Source organism: Schistocerca cancellata, chromosome 8 (assembly GCF_023864275.1).
Source record: "Schistocerca cancellata isolate TAMUIC-IGC-003103 chromosome 8, iqSchCanc2.1, whole genome shotgun sequence".
In the NCBI taxonomy this organism is placed as follows: Eukaryota; Metazoa; Arthropoda; class Insecta; order Orthoptera; family Acrididae; genus Schistocerca; species Schistocerca cancellata.
Window position 1 is genome coordinate 540,811,895 of NC_064633.1, and position 17,115 is coordinate 540,829,009.

Below are 17,115 nucleotides of genomic sequence, written 5' to 3' on the forward strand. Positions count from 1 at the left end.
CAGTTAAGTCCCATAAGATTTCACACACATCTGAACATTCTTATGAGACTTCCCAATAGCTCAGACATTCTCCTAAATAAGAAGAGAGCTGCAAGAGTTATGAACAGTGCAAAGCCAACTGTCAGCAGCAGACTTCTCTTCCAAAAATCACTCATTGACCTTTTAGCAATCTTCACATATAAATGTGTAAGTTTGAAGACAGTAGCATCATGAAATTGAGGAAAAACCATGAATGTCTATGATCTTAGTACAAAGCAGAAAGTGAAACTTCCATGTCCAACGAATGCATACATGTGCTTATACAAATTGACTGTTTAACTAAAGCATTCAACTTCACAACAGTCCACCATCATAAAAAAATAAATAAAAAAGTAAAATAAAGTATGATATCTGTCTTTGTTCAATAAAAATCTGAAAATCTTCCTTGATAATTGCTTTTACACTGTATTTGAATTTTTGAACCAAATTTGTGCAAAGAAATATGAAATTGAGTGCAGGAATTATTTTTGTAAAATAAATAAATGTTTTGCATGTAGATCGTCTGCAACTATGCGAAATGCATGCTTACTTTAAGAGTGTGTTTGTGTGTGTGACAGAGACAGAGAGAGAGAAGGGAAGGTGTGTGAAACTTTGTGGAAACATTTGCGAGGACATATGAAAGAGAAACAATGAATAAACTATAGAAAGAAGCACATTTTAATTTCCACAAAAGTGGGGAAAATTTAGTAATTGTGTACCATGTTTACATTCAGTGATATAAATGTTTCTCAATGTGATGACCACCTGCAGCTACAACTGGTGGAACTGCACTCAAGAAACCATTTCACAATTGTTTGGAGCATTTTTTAAATGGTGGCTGATCAAATGTTCAGTTGTCATTACACGGCTCATGCACTGGTTGAAGGCTGCACATTATGTCCAGTATTCTCAGCCACACCAACAGTAACTCTTCAACATTTTGTGGTGCAATTAGCATTTGGCCCAGAAGCAATTCCCGAATCGCCAGTTAATTTGAACTTCCGAATCCCTTTGTTCAACCCCAGTGCAGAAAGAGGACCTCTCTGTATTCCTTAAATGCACTGATGCTTGTGAAGAGCAGTAGGACTATTGCTGTTGTTATAGTAAAATAGGTTTATGAGTAAAGCTCTGGTCAATTTATCCAAACCCATGTTGACTGTCTGCAACTGTAATGCACACTGATGCTTGTGTTTCAATACTATGTCACCATACCAGACCCATCACCTTATGACAAGTCATGACACTAACACTACTAACAACATAAATCCTGCAGCACACAGTCTGAACATCATTCCTACAAAGGTGGATACCCATATGGTAAATAGTTTTCTGTCTAAACTGGCTTAAGTAGCAAAAGTTTAGTTATAAGCGCACAGTATGTGTGTGAGTGGGCTGCGAAACTAAAATAACACTGTAATAAGCAACTGCTATGTTTGATTGAGAATACCTATTTTTTATAAATTCTCATCACATTGTGACGAAGCAAACTGGGATAATTTTACTTTCCCTCTTGTTTTGCCATCTGCTTCCTTAAAATTCATTTTGTTCTTAACATACATGAGTACAATCTGCATTTTCATAAAAGAGAAAGACTGGCCCTCAGTTTTAAAGAATACAAAACCAGATCTAATTTTGTGCTCAGTTTTATGTATGTAATTGATTTTCTAATTAATTTTGACTATTCCTAGTTAGTATCTTTTGATATAGGGGGAAAGCAGTAATTGTTTCATAACTAAAATTCCATTGTTGACATATAAACATATATAAATTCTGTACTAATTACAAACATTTGGAGGAACAACTAATAGTATTCTTAATGGATCTATTTGGCTCTATTCGAAAACATGTTAGCAAAGCTGACTCTTAATTAATTCCAAAGTAATTAACAGTTTTATCCAAAGTATTGTTTGCATACTTATATTTGTTTTAAACAAATAGTTTGGCCTAATTCTTGTAGTAGAAGAAATTGTTAAAAAGATGGAATTTTTTATGTATTCAGGTAATGTAATGAGTTAAGTTTTAACTGTAATTTCTCTAAATTAAGCACTGGCTGGGCAGTCAGCCGTGTGGTCTAACGCACTGCTTTCTGGGCGGAAAGGCGTGCCGGTCCCTGGCACGAATCCGCCCAGCAGATTAGTGTCGAGGTCTGGTGTGACTACGAAGTCTTTCGCGACGGAGTCCTTGCATAAAAAGTTCTCGGTTTACTTGCCACGTCAAATTTGGATAAAATCCCAAGCTTTCGATGACTACCTCCGTCATCTTCGTCAGGGGTAAAACTGACAGTCAGTTTTACCCCTGACGAAGATGACGGAGGTAGTCATCGAAAGCTTGGGATTTTATCCAAATTTGACGCGGCAAGTAAACCGAGAACTTTTTATGCGAGGTCTGGTGTGCTGGCCAGTCTGTGGATAGTTTTTAAGGTGGTTTTCCATCTGCCTCAGCAAATGTGGGCTGGTTCCCCTTATTCCGCCTCAGTTACACTATGTTGGCGATTGCTGCACAAACACTGTCTCCACGTATGCGTACACCACTGGGGGCCAAACTGCACAATAAACCTGTGTTTGGTGTGGGGCAGCAGTGGCAGTGGGGTGAGTGGACTGCTGTAAACTGCTGTGGGGTTGTGTACCACTGAGGGCTATGGCGGGGACGAAGCTTCACCATCATTTCCAGGTCCCCAGTTCAATACAATACAAATTAAACATCAAACAATGTGAAGTTTCAGTACCTGTTATTGTGAGGATATATAAGGGCCCAATTTTGGTTCCAAGACAGTCAGTCCACGGCCAAGTTTCAGACAAGGAACCTGTATTGGTTAGATCAACAACAATGCATCTGTGAAATAAGTGTAAGACAATTAGGCTGTGTGTTAAAACAATGACAGTGTCTGCTCCATACATACCTTTCTATTCTTCAAGAACTGTGAACTTTGTGGTTAGGTTTTTACTGCTTGTAGATGTTCAATAGTAAACAATTGTAGCATTATGTGGAGGTTTGCCCTCAAACTATTAATGAGGCTTATGGAAAGTTAAAACAATAGTGCACTGGCCATATATAACTGTGTATTATTGGGGGGTTGTGAACAGTGAAAGTAAACTACTGTGAAACACAACTGTGCACGTGTCGGCTACATTATTTAACATAGTCAGTGTTGTACTTCCACACCCCATTTTTCAGCCAGTATCACAGTGCAATATGTCGACACCAAGGACAACCACCGAAGTAATAAAGAAGGTGAACTGTCACAATATCACCTCATTTCATCAGACATCACCTCATAAAATGATGTGTCTAATATCATAATGTACATTTTGTGCATCGCCATCTGCATGTTGCCTACAAGAATGATTCAGGGGACAAATAAGTAAGTAAACAAACCATCCTCTTTTACATAAACCTGCTAAGATGGACCTAAATGCTGCTCACTTCTGTGCCCCTCCTCTCGATTCTGTGGGTGGAGTGGGGGTGTGGGACAGGTTGTGCTGAAATGGATAAATTGAAATGGGTACTATTCCTCCTTAAGGTAACTTCACATGCTGTAATTAAACAGTAGTGTACCTAGTTTCATGTTGCGAGAAATGTATAATGATGGGTACCAGTACTTATCTGCCCCCATATGTTAATTTGTCATGTTACCCTACTACAGTAGTACAAGTTTCTATGCCAACTAGCTCTGCAGATGACAAATAAATTGATGAAGTGTGTGATGAGATAAAAGAAATTATTCAGGTAGTGAAGGGAGATGAAAATTTAATAGTCATGGGTGACTGGAATTCAAGAGTAGGAAAAGGGAGAGAAGGAAACATAGTAGGTGAATATGGATTGGGACTAAGAAATGAAAGAGGAAGCCGTCTGGTAGATTTTATTTATTTTATTTAGCGTATGGCTCATAACATCACAGTAAAAATTACAGAAACAACACGATTTTTTTTAAAAAAAAATCACATATGTATAAACAGAGCAATAAATAACAGTTTGTATATAAGGACACCGCCAATTGTAAAGTTACACTCACAGAAGACCAGTCACAAGCAGACGTCCAGCTTAGATAGTAAATAGTCGATTGCCTCTTGGCTCGCCATTAGGAAATCTTGTGGGTCACCCTCGTATGCCCTTAGTGGGCATTCCTGCACGATGTGTTTGACCGTCTGTCTCTCAGCGCCACAGTCGCAAGCGGCCGAAGGAAGTTTACCCCATCTGTGTAAGGAGTCGGCACATCTCCCACAGTTGGTTCTGATACGATTAAGAGTTGACCAAACTTTGCGAGGGCAATCAAATCCTTTTGGTTTACTAAAGATGCATGGCATACTGTGGCAGTTTACTACTGTTCTGCTCTCCCATTCCTCTTTCCATCGGTCATTTATTTTGAAGTTGGTTTGGTGCAGAGCCTGTGCGGTCTTTAGTGGAGGATGCCTAGACCGGAGTCGGTTTCCTTGGATGTTGTGAGTATCTTCATGGATTTGTAATAGAGGGTTGGTCATGATTTTTTGAAATTCTCTAACCAGAGCGTGTTCACGGCGCAGGTTAGGAGGGGCTATGTTACTGAGAACGGGCAGCCACACTGTAGGGGTTGGCCTGATTGTGCCTGATATAATACGCATTGTTGCATTAAGTTGGCTATCTACCATGTGTGTGTGTTTGCTGTTGAGCCACACTGGGGCACAGTATTCTGCCACTGGATACACCAAGCCAAGTGCGGATGTTCTTAAGGTAGATGCTGTGGAGCCCCAAGTGGTGCCACAGAGCTTCTGCAATATGTTGTTGCGTGTTTTAAGTTTCGCTGCAGTTTTCGTCAGGTGTTCTTTGAATGTTAGTGTCCTATCTAGGGTAACCCCAAGGTACTTTGGGTGTTTGTTGTGATTTAGTAATTTCCCGTCTAGATAGACTTGTAGTTCTCTGTTGGCCATTTTGTTGTTCAAATGGAAGGCAGATACTTCCGTCTTTGTAGCACTAGGTTGTAGCCTCCATTTTTTAAAGTACTCGCTGAGAATCCCTAGGTCACTCGTAAGGATATCTTCGGCAGTTTCTATATTTCTGTGGGCTGTTGCTAGAGCCCAGTCATCAGCATAACCAAATTTGCGCGATCTGGTTGCAGGCATGTCAGCGATGTAAAGGCTGAAAAGAAGGGGCGCAAGGACAGAGCCTTGTGGGAGTCCATTATTGAGTTTCATCTGTTTACTTCTCTCATTCCCCATTATTACTTGGAAGGTTCTATTTGACAACATATCATCAATGAGGTTGGTTATCTTCTTGCAGGGGACGGCACAGATTAATTTGTACATGAGCCCCTGTTTCCAAACTGTATCATAGGCTGCTGTTAGGTCTATGAATGCTGCAGCTACTTTATTTTTCTTCTGGAACCCCGCCTCTATATATGTTGTCAGTGATAGGACTTGATCTGTACAGCAGCGATATGGACGGAATCCTGCTTGTTCGATAGGGATTTTTTTTTAGTATAGTCTGGCCTATTCTGTTGAGAAGCAGTCTTTCTAGTAATTTATATACCATACTGAGAAGGGCAATGGGGCGGTAACTCTCTGGTCTATCGCCTGGTTTACCAGGTTTCAGGACTGCGATGATCTTTGCTCGTTTAAGTGAGGGAGGTATGTTACCCACTTGGAGAATGTCCGTAAAGAACTTAGCCAGCCATTGTTTTGTGTAGGCTCCAACATGTTTGAGGAACTCAGGGTGGATACCATCGAAACCCGGAGCTTTGCCTGATTTAACCTTCTTCAGGGCATTGGTAACCTCCTCGATGCGAATATCTGATGAATATTCTGAGTCCATTGCACGGGTCCTTTTTAATGTTTTTAAGTCTTTCTTCACTTTTGTTGTGTGCTTTCTATTTCGTGGGGCTCTAGACGCAGAAACTATGCGGGATGCAACCTTGTTGGGAGATATTTCGTCCTTTCTACGTTCAGGTGGATTTGCGCCTCCAAGTTTACGTAGTAGGGACCAGGCTTGTCGGCTTGACTTTGAAAAGTCTAGATTTTCAACAGTATTCTCCCATTTTTGCCGTCTAATAAAGTCGATGTTATGTAATAGTTCATCCGCTATTTCCCGGTCCCCATTCTTGAGGAACTCCGCGTACAGGTCATCGCATATCCCTGTCCAACCGGGAATGTATTTTTTGCGGTACCCTCTTGGGATCGCTGTTTTCGCAGAGCTAATGACCGCTCCCACAAACCTCTCATAGCTCTTGCTGGTTGGAGGGATCCAGCTCAAGGTATAATCAAGTTGTACAGAAAATTTTGTCCAGTCAGCTTTTGTAAAATTCCACCTTGGTCGAGGGTAAGACCTTATTATCGGGATGGATAGACCGATATTAATAAGCACAGGGCGGTGCTGGCTATGAGGGAAGTCTGTCAGGACCCTTCTAGAGGCTGTCAGTGGTTTATCGCTTGTATCCCTTGAAACAAAGCACAGATCCGGGTTATAGTCGCAGTTCCATGCGGCTGATCTGAATGTCCCTCGGTCCTTGGCATCAAAGACCAGATATGTATTTTGTTCCTCGGACCAATCGACCAGCATGTCTCCATTGCTATCATTCGTACTATATTTCCACATTTCGTGGTGACTATTATAGTCCCCAACGTATACGCTTGGGTGTGGGTGGATCTTTATCACCTCAGCTGGCCATGTAGTAGCAGGAGGTTTATAGATGTTAGTTACTGTAACTTCTCCTATTTTGATAACAACTTCATGGATATCATTTGCAATGGAGGCTTCAACTGGAAAGGCGTCCTCTATGTCCCCACGCACATATGTCGCAACGCCATAGTGTCTGTCATACGTGGCTCCAAGTAGATCATATCCCAGAATCCTTCCTCTAGCTTCAAGTTGGGCTCTATTTTCAGCATGAGTTTCCTGTATGGCTACCAGGTCAATGTCGTTATCGTGTAAAATTCTCTGCAATACTTGACATTTTGCTCTGCTTATGCCCTCAATGTTGAAATGGCAGATTCGGATGCATGGTCCGAGATCCTTTGTCAGTTGGTCCCTAAAAGGACCGTTGTATGTATCTTGCATAGCGCTTTGTCTGTCGTTCTGTTTCACTGTGATGTGGGGCAGGAATTCTTCGTTCGGTCTGCCGCCAGTTGTGTTAGTTCATTTAGCGTTACCCAGGGTGCACCACGTGGAGGCGAACTAACTTTAGAATTTTGTGCAGAGCATAACTTAATCATTGCTAACACTCGGTTTAAGAATCATGAAAGAAGGTTGTATACATGGAAGAACCCTGGAGATACTAGAAGGTATCAGGTAGATTGTATAATGGTAAGACAGAGATTTAGGAACCAGGTTTTAAATTGTAAGATATTTCCAGGGGCAGATGTTGACTCTGACCACAATCTATTGGTTATGAACTGTAGATTAAAACTGAAGAAACTGCAAAAAGGTGGGAATTTAAGGAGATCGGACCTGGATAAACTGAAAGAACCAGAGGTTGTACAGAGTTTCAGGGAGAGCATAAGGGAACAATTGACAGGAAGGGGGGAAAGAAATACAGTAGAAGAAGAATAGGTAACTTTGAGGGATGAAATAGTGAAGGCAGCAGAGGATCAAATAGGTAAAAATATGAGGGCTAGTAGAAACCCTTGGGTAACAGAAGAAATATTGAATTTAATTGATGAAAGGAGAAAATATAAAAATGCAGTAAATGAAGCAGGCAAAAAGGAATACAAACGTCTCAAAAATGATATCGACAGGAAGTGCAAAATGGCTAGAGGACAAATGTAAGGATGAAGAGAGATATCTCACTAGGGGTAAGATAGATACTGCCTACAGGAAAATTAAAGAGACCTTTGGAGAAATGAGAACCACTTGCATGAATATCAAGAGCTTTGATGGAAACCCAGTTCTAAGCAAAGAAGGGAAAGCAGAGAAGTGGAAGGAGTATATAGAGGGTCTATACAAGGGCGATGTACCTGAGGACAATATTATGGAAATGGAAGAGGATGTAGATGAAGATGAAATGGGAGATATGATACTGCGTGAAGAGTTTGACAGAGCACTGAAAGACCTGAGTCGAAACAAGGCCCCCGGAGTAGACAACATTCCATTAGAACTACTGACAGCCTTGGGAGAGCCAGTCTTGACAAAACTCTACCATCTGGTGAGCAAGATGTATGAGACAGACGAAATACCCTCAGACTTCAAGAAGAATATAATAATTCCAATCCCAAAGAAATAAAGTGTTGACAGATGTGAAAATTACCGAACTATCAGTTTAATAAGTCACAGCTGCAAAATACTAACGCGAATTCTTTACAGATGAATGGAAACACTGATAGAAGCTGAACTTGGGGAAGATCAGTTTACCTTCCATAGAAATGTTGGAACATGTGAGACAATACTGACCCTACGACTTATCTTAGAAGAAAGATTAAGGAAAGGCAAACCTACGTTTCTAGCATTTGTAGACTTAGAGAAAGCTTTTGACAATGTTGATTGGACTACTCTCTTTCAAATTCTGAAGGTGGCAGGGGTAAAATACAGGGAGCGAAAGGCTATTTACAATTTGTACAGAAACCAGATGGCAGTTATAAGAGTCGAGGGGTATGAAAGGGAAGCAGTGGTTGGGAAGGGAGTGAGACAGGGTTGTAGCCTCTCCCCAATGTTATTCAATCTGTATATTGAGAAAGCAATAAAGGAAACAAAATAAAAGTTTGGAGTAGGTATTAAAATCCGCGGAGAAGAAATAAAAACTTTGAGGTTCACCAATGACATTGTAATTATGTCAGAGACGGCAAAGAACTTGGAAGAGCAGTTGAACGGAATAGACAGTGTCTTGAAAGGAGGGTATAAGATGAACATCAACAAAAGCAAAACGAGGACACTGGAATGTAGTCGAATTAAGTCGGGTGACGCTGAGGGAATTAGATTAGGAAATGAGACACTTAAAGTAGTAAAGGAGTTTTGCTATTTGGGGAGCAAAATAACTGATGATAGTCGAAGTAGAGAGGATATAAAATGTAGACTGGCAATAGCAAGGAAAGCGTTTCTGAAGAAGAAAAATTTGTTAACATTGAGTATAGATTTAAATGTCAGGAAGTCGTTTCTGAAAGTATTTGTATGGAGTGTAGCCATGTATGGAAGTGAAACATGGACGATAAATAGTTTAGACAAGAAGGGAATAGAAGCTTTTGAAATGTGGTGCTACAGAAGAATGCTGAAGATTAAGTGGGTAGATCACATAACTAATGAGGAGGTATTGAATAGAATTGGGGAGAAGAGGAGCTTGTGGCACAACTTGACTAGAAGAAGGGATCGGTTGGTGGGATATGTTCTGAGACATCGAGGGATCACCAATTTAGTATTGGAGGGCAGCGTGGGGTAAAAATCGTAGAGGGAGACCAAGAGATAAATACACTAAGCAGATTCAGAAGGATGTAGGCTGCATTAGGTACTGGGAGATGAAGAAGCTAGGACAGGATAGAGTAGCATGGAGAGCTGCATCAAACCAGTCTCAGGACTGAAGACTACAACAACAACCCACCTATCACGTCTGGGATACAGTTGGTCACCAACTTGCTCAAGGCAACTCATACAAATTGAATGGTGGAGGAGATTCTCTAGGAACATATCCAGGCTCTCTCTGATTCTCTACTGCATCATTTCAAGGCTCTGATTATTACATGTGAGTGCTTCACATTTTCAGCAATGGTATACAGTTCTGTAATGATTTACTTTTCTGTACTGTTATGTATGTAACCTGTGGCAATCCAGACAAACTGAGACATTAGTTATTGAAGATATAAAACTGTTTTCCAATGATAACCGTGAAAATAGTGTAATGCCTAATTACATTCAGTTGTTACCAATAGAGTTGTTTACATAAAAAGCGTGGCACAAGCTAAGCCAGCACTGTACTCTCTTACTTTAAGGTTTCATTAATAAAAGAAATAGTTATTAAAACTACAACTCTGCACAAGATACCACAATATTTATATTGTGATATCCATTAAAAATTTTTTGTTCTTCTTGGCCACTTTCTCAAATACCTTTGAAAAGACTGGAAGGAGTGATAATATATTATAAGTCTGTAATTGAAGGTGATGTGATTATCTCCAGTTTTGTAAGATGGGTGGCACTACAGCAACATGCTCTCTTGCTGGCCACAAGGTTAGTAAGCAGTTTTTGTGGTGAGATGTTCCATTCCTTCACCAGCATTGTTAACAAATACTGGATGGTCATGGGTGCATGTGGACATGCTGCGATATGGCTCCAGAACACATCCAACATATGCTGAAAAGCATTTAATTTGGGGAAATGAGCAGGCCAGGTCCAGTCACCAAATAACCCCTCATTCCAAGATCCCATCCACCTGCACTGTTCAGTGCGGTCATGAACAGGAATCCGTAAAAATGAAGTAAGGGCTAAATTCATCCCTGAAAAAATGAACATGAGGAAGGAGTACAGTGTCACAAAAATTTGTAGATCAGTACTTCCACGCAACATTATGCCTCGCACACTATAACACCTGGACCACCAAAACGATTGTGTTAAATGATGTTCCTGGATGCTTTATATATTACCACCTCTTGCCATATGAGGGTATATCCAGCATTGTCAAAAATGATCTTTTTGGTGATCTAAGTGCTGTGGTGTGGAAAAGCTTAATGTTATATGGGTGTACTAACTGCCAAATTTTTGAACACGGTACACTCACCAGTCAACGTCACTGTTGCACTACTGCTTGAGGATCGCCCCACTGACTTGTGTCACCAGCATTGACACCCAGTGCATTTAGCTGGCTGCCTCAGACATAGCTGCTTCAATTTTACGAGTTCAACATTATGTTCCTCCTTTCAATATGTCTCACTGTGCAACAGCTGTTGAATATAACTTGTTAACCACATCTTAGTTCGGATTCTCCTCACAGAAAGCAATACAAGAACTCACAAATGAAGTGATAACAGAGTTAAACAAGAAAAATTATCCTGTTGGTATATCCCGTGACCTTGTCAAAGCCTTTGTTCAGATCACAAAATTCTATTTGGCAAACTAGAGCTATGATGCTAATGGCATCCCCCTTGTACAGATGGATTTAAAATTCTACAACAGCAATGAATGGATCTCATTAACAGACAGTATCTCAAGCATAAAAATAACTTCAAAATGGGGAAGCATAAAATATGGAGTGTCACAACAATTATTTCTGAACCCGCTCTTGTTTCTAGCTTATGTAAATGATCTTTCAATCACTTTAATAGGACAATCCAAAAACTGTGATGTTTGCTGATGACACAGATGTACTAATAAAGAGTCCAAACTCAACCCTAACAGATACAGCTGAGACGACAGCTGAACAGGCCTGCAAGTGGTTCACATCTAACAACAATTTAAGACTTAATCTCACAAAGACTCATATTTTACAACTTCAAAAAAGTAATAATGGCCCTTTAGCATCTGAAATAGACACTAATGGTCATAAACTAAATAAAGTACACACTAAAATTCCTTTTGGTGGATAACTAGTTAAAATGGAGTCAACACCTGGATAAACTAATGAAAAAGTGCAATTCATTGTGATAGACCCCTACAATCATATCCCATTGTGCTGACTTAGGACGAGACTATTGCCTTGTTTTCCTTGTTGTATCATGGAACTGTCTACTGAGGCAGTGCATTTCAAATAAATTAAGTGTCTGTTCAGCACAAGTCAGAAGTGAGAATTTTCTTGTTAATATGTGTTTTTAATACTTTTATCAGTGTGGATACCATAATCTCAAAAACTGTTGTGTATTATGATGCCAAAATTTCTTTATTTATTATTTGACAGAGAATAAATGAACCCACTGAAGATGGGGAAACTCCTCCAAAACGTGTTTGAATATTAAAACAAGAAATATTGTGTTTGCTCAATGCAGAGTCACATATTCCTATTATGTAAGAATATTGTGTTAAGTTGATATTCATACTTCTTGTGGAACACTTTTTAAAGATCATGGAATTCTTACAATCACTTCCCAATACATTTACTGCTTATGGGGGCAATCCTCTTTGAAAATTAAAAAAATCATTTTTTTTACTGAAAATATTCCCTGGGATGACTACTTTATTGAAAGGTTCCACCCACGTTTGCCAGAAACTCTGTTACCAAGTGCCAAGGCAATTTGTGAAAAAGTGTACCCAAAAACCATTCACAGTGGGGAAAAAAATAGACAAAATTTTGGCCAATGTGGCAGCATGTAATTTCAACAATGGTGATTATGGAAATTATGATGTGCTTGAACTTGAGATTGGACCAGAACAAAAGCAGATCAAAAAAAGGATCGAGCAAGTAGAGGCTGCCAAAGAGGCCCATAGGATCACCATTGCAATGAAGATGATTTAGGACTTCTTCATGGATCTGGAGGGATTTCTGTATGGTTCAGGGATCACTGGCTAAAGGTATGCTTGACTTAATTACAAAAAATGTAGCCAGAAACTTCAAACATGTTTCTCTCGAAATTGTATTTTTCAAATTGACAGGGATCATAACTTGTTAATAGTATATATGATACTGTTTGGAATTTTATGCCAGCATTCCAAATTGAATTCTCTGTGAGCATACATAGCTGTTTAGCAATAACATCAAAAGTCTATTTGTGGTGCACACTTTTGCGTCACTTTTTTGAGTGGAGAAAATGACATTTGTTTCAACACCTCACAATTTTTTTAGAATGTAATTTTATTCAATTAACCTATGTATGTTGATAGAAAATATATTGAAAATGACTAAGTAAAATTATTTTGTTACAGGTCCAATAAGGGGACTTCAGAAATTCCCGCCAATGACCATTTTTCCGGCTGCAAGGGGTACTTCCATCTGTTGCAGTGGTCACAGGGAGCATCTGACATGGACACAACAATGATTTCATATAGACAAAGGTGTAAGGAATAAAACTATACCATCTAATTTAGCATTAATTTTTATTTTACTTGGATAAATAATTATGAATATCAACTTTTTTTATGCTTCAAAGGCACCCTTAATGGTTGTTTTTGTTGATAATAAAAATCAATGTCAGATCAGCTACAATATATACAATCACAATAAAATACACAAAAATAATTTCCCCTTCCTGTCCAGGGCTCAGATTGGAGTTATGTACTCTAGTGATAAGATATTCAGTAGGCTCCCATCTAGCAGAAGCAAGAAATTGGGATTCCCCACTAATTCAAAAGAAAGTTAAAATCATGTCTCATTAGCCACTCTTTTACAAATTACTGTGTCTGACTAGCTTCACTGGTGTCCAAAATTAAAGCAATAAGCCACTATTTTCTCTTCCTGTTTTTAAGTCATGATATAATTATACAATCTGTCAATCAGATGTCCTTACAATCATGTTCTGTAGGAAAGATGACATTCCGTTCAGTGGACAACCATACCAATGATGATATCAGGTCACCTATGAAATGGGGTAGTGATTGCCAGGTAGCCCCACATTCACAGTCATTATCTACACAGTCACAAATGGTGTGGTATAGCACAGAGAAGATGCATACCGGACTCTCTGTGGTGGAGAGGCATAGAAATGAAGGAAACAGGACAGTGGCAAACTGATTTGGGCTGAGGGCTTAACGTGCATAGTTTTGTTGTTTCTTGGATATGGCAACATTTTATAGGGACTGAAACTGTATCCTGAAGCCCAGGACAGGGCGTTCTACATGTAACTTCAGAAGAGAGGACCATTATTTGGCTGTAAGGGCACAACATTACTGCCATAGTACTGCATGGCAACTGGCACGTGAGCTCACAGCATCCTCTGGACGTGTTGTATCGAGGCAAACGGTGTGCAGAAGGATTTGGCAGAGTGTCTTTATTGTCAGAGACATGCTGTATGTCTATCTCTGATGTCTCTTCACAGAAGGGAACATCTACAGTGGAGCCCTCAACATGCCACCTGGGTGGTCAAACAGTGGGCCAATGTTGTTTTCACAGATGAGTTCCGATTTAGTCTGGAGAGTGATTCTCGATGGATTCGTATCTGGAGGGAATGTGGAACATGATTTTGGGACCCAAACATTGTGGAAAGAGACCAATATTGAGGAGGATCCCTAATGATGTGTGCAGGGATTATGTTTACCACTCGAACCTATTTTCATGAAATTGTACGGGTAAATCGGCAAGGTTTAACTGCTGTCAGCTATTGTGATGAGATCTTGGAACCTCATGTGCAGTTGTTGTGAGGTGCTGTGGGCCCAGACATTGTATTGATGCATGATAATGCTCAACCTCATAGAGCATGGGTGGTTGATGTTTTCTTGGAAACAGAAAATATTGCACACAGGGTGTGGCCTGCTCACTCTCCCAATTTGAATCCAATATAGCATGTCTTGAGGCACCAGAGAGATGGCTTGCATCTTGTCATCATCCACCAACCACACTCCAAGACTGCGACCAGCACTGCAGAAAGAATGGGTGTTACTGCCTCAACATGAGACGGATGACATTATTCACAGCATGCCCCATTGTTGTCAGGCTTGTATTGCTGCCAGAGGTGGGCACACCCCATATTGAACACATTAATTGGTTCCCAGAATGTGTGTGCAAGTCCATTAAGTTGGAAAAAATGAAGATTTTTGTCAACTGTTATGCATGCTACACTCGTTTACGTTATGTAATCCTTACATTGTTTATACTTTACAATCACCTATTTACACGATTTTGTGGCAAAATAAATGCAACTTTGCAGCTTTTCCTTTTGTTGCTTTAATATTTTGGATAGAAAAATTCTCTTTGCTATATGGCAAGTAGCAGTGTTTGTTATAAAGTTATATGATGAGTAACAATATTGTATTAATAGGACTCTATATTAATAAATATTTAACTATTTTCTGTGAAAAATACCATTGTAATGTATCAAATATTAAGCTACTAATAGCAGATAAACAGCAACTGTATAATAAAACTGAGAAGGTGGCAGCCTTTTTTCAAAGTAGCAACTTTCTTACCAATTTACTCAATTGGATTTAGATAGCATAATGCGTGAATAGCATTAAGCAGTAGAGTGATAGTTCACTGTTAATACAGTATACAGATTAAGTTTCTGTAATGTCTTTGTCTCATGGTACTGCATGCGTTCAACTGTTCGTCATCCATGAAAGTTCTCTTTCTTGGTGGAATCTACAGAACACAATGAATGAATGAGAGACTGTCAAAGTTAATTGTCATAGTGGCCAAGAGGTGAGAGTTTTGTTTGGGTGATCCTAGGGGAGAGTTACATCAGGACAACAACAGGATAATCATGAGAGCAGGAGATGTGTTACAGTCTATTTGAGTGCAGGAGCTTCATTGTGAAGGTGTTCCTACCATCTCAGTTGGAAAGGAAAGGTGAATAAGTATGTAAATAACTGAGATACCTATAATGATACATGAATTGTTCGATTATACCATATTTTATCACTTAGCAGAGATGCTGAGTCTTAACGAAAAGACCATCACAAATAAAGCTTTCACACACACACACACACACACACACACACACACACACACACACGCACACGCACATGCAAACGCAACTCTCACACATGACTGCAGTCTTGGGCAACTGAAGCTACACTGCGCACAGAAGCACGAGTGCATGATGGGAGTGGCAACTGGGTGGGATAAGGAGAAGGCTGGGTCGGGGAGGGAGAGGTATAGTATGTTAGGGGTGGTGGACAGTTAAGTGCTGCTGTGGACAGCCCACGGACGAGGTGGAGGGAGGGTAGGGCAGCTATATGCAGTTGGGAGGTTACATGGCAGGCAGGGGAGAGGTGGGGAGGGGGAAGGGGTAACAGAAAAGGACAGAAGCAAAAAGACTGGGTGCAATGGTGGAATGAAGGCTGTATAGTGCTGGGATGGGAACAAGGATGGGGCTGGATGGGTGAGGACAATGACTAATGAAGGTTGAGGCCAGGAGGTTTATGGGAATATAGGATATATTGCAGGGAAAGTTTCCAGCTGTGCAGTTCAGAAAATCTGGTGTTGTTGGGAAGGATCCAATGGCACAGGCTGTGAAGCAGTCATTGAAATGAAAGATGTCATGTTTGGCAGCGTGCTCAGCAACAGGGTGGTCCACTTGTTTCTTGGCCACAGTTTGTCGGTGGCCATTCATGTGGACAGACAGCTTGTTGGTTGTCATGCTCACATACAATGCAGCACAGTGGCTGCAGCTTAACTTGTAGATCACATTTTACAGGTAGCCCTGTCTTTGATGGGACAGGTGATGTCTGTGACCGGACTGGAGTAGGTGGTGGTGGGAGGGTGTATGGGACAGGTCTTGCATCTAGGTCTATTACAGGAGTATGAGCCATTGAATAAGGGGTTGGGAGCGGGGGTTGTGTAGGGATGGACGAGTGTATTGTAGAGGTTCGGTGGATGGTGGAATACCGCTGTGTGAGGGGTGGGAGGATGTTGTTACATACCATCCTGGATTTTCTATTGTTTGATATTTTATCATTTCCAGTTATCTAAGTGTGGGTCTCAGAGGTCACTAATAACTTGAGATACTCTTTTATGGGTGTTGGCAATATATTTACAGAAGTTCAGTCAGGGTGGTTATAGTTAAATTTTTGCTACCTGAGCTGGTGTAGACAGAAAACTATTTACAGTATGGATACCCAACTTTATAGGAATGATGTTCAGACTGTGCAGGGCAGGATTTGTGTTGTTAGCATCATGACTTGCCATTTGACACCATAGCTGGTAAGGCGATGTTTGGTTGAAGCACAAGCATCAGTGTGCATTACAGTTGCAGACAGTCAACAAGGCCCTGGATGTGCCAAGCAGGGCTTCACTAGTAAAGCTGTTTTATCAAAACAACAGCAATAGTGCTGCTGCTTTTTGTGGGTATTGACTCATTAAAGGAAATCTGAGAGGTCATCTTTCCCTGCTAGAATTGCAGAACATGTTGTGGAAGTACAAATTAACTGGCGATTTGGGAATCGCTCCTGAGAATGGCCACATGCTAATTACACCACAAATTGCTGAAGAAGTTACTGTTGCCATGGGTGAGAATGCTGAATGCAGTGTGTGATCTTCAAGATGTGCCTGAGCTGTGTCAAGACAACCAAACATTCCATGGTTCACCATTCAAAAAGTGCTGCGAAGTTGTTATATTGTACCCAGGC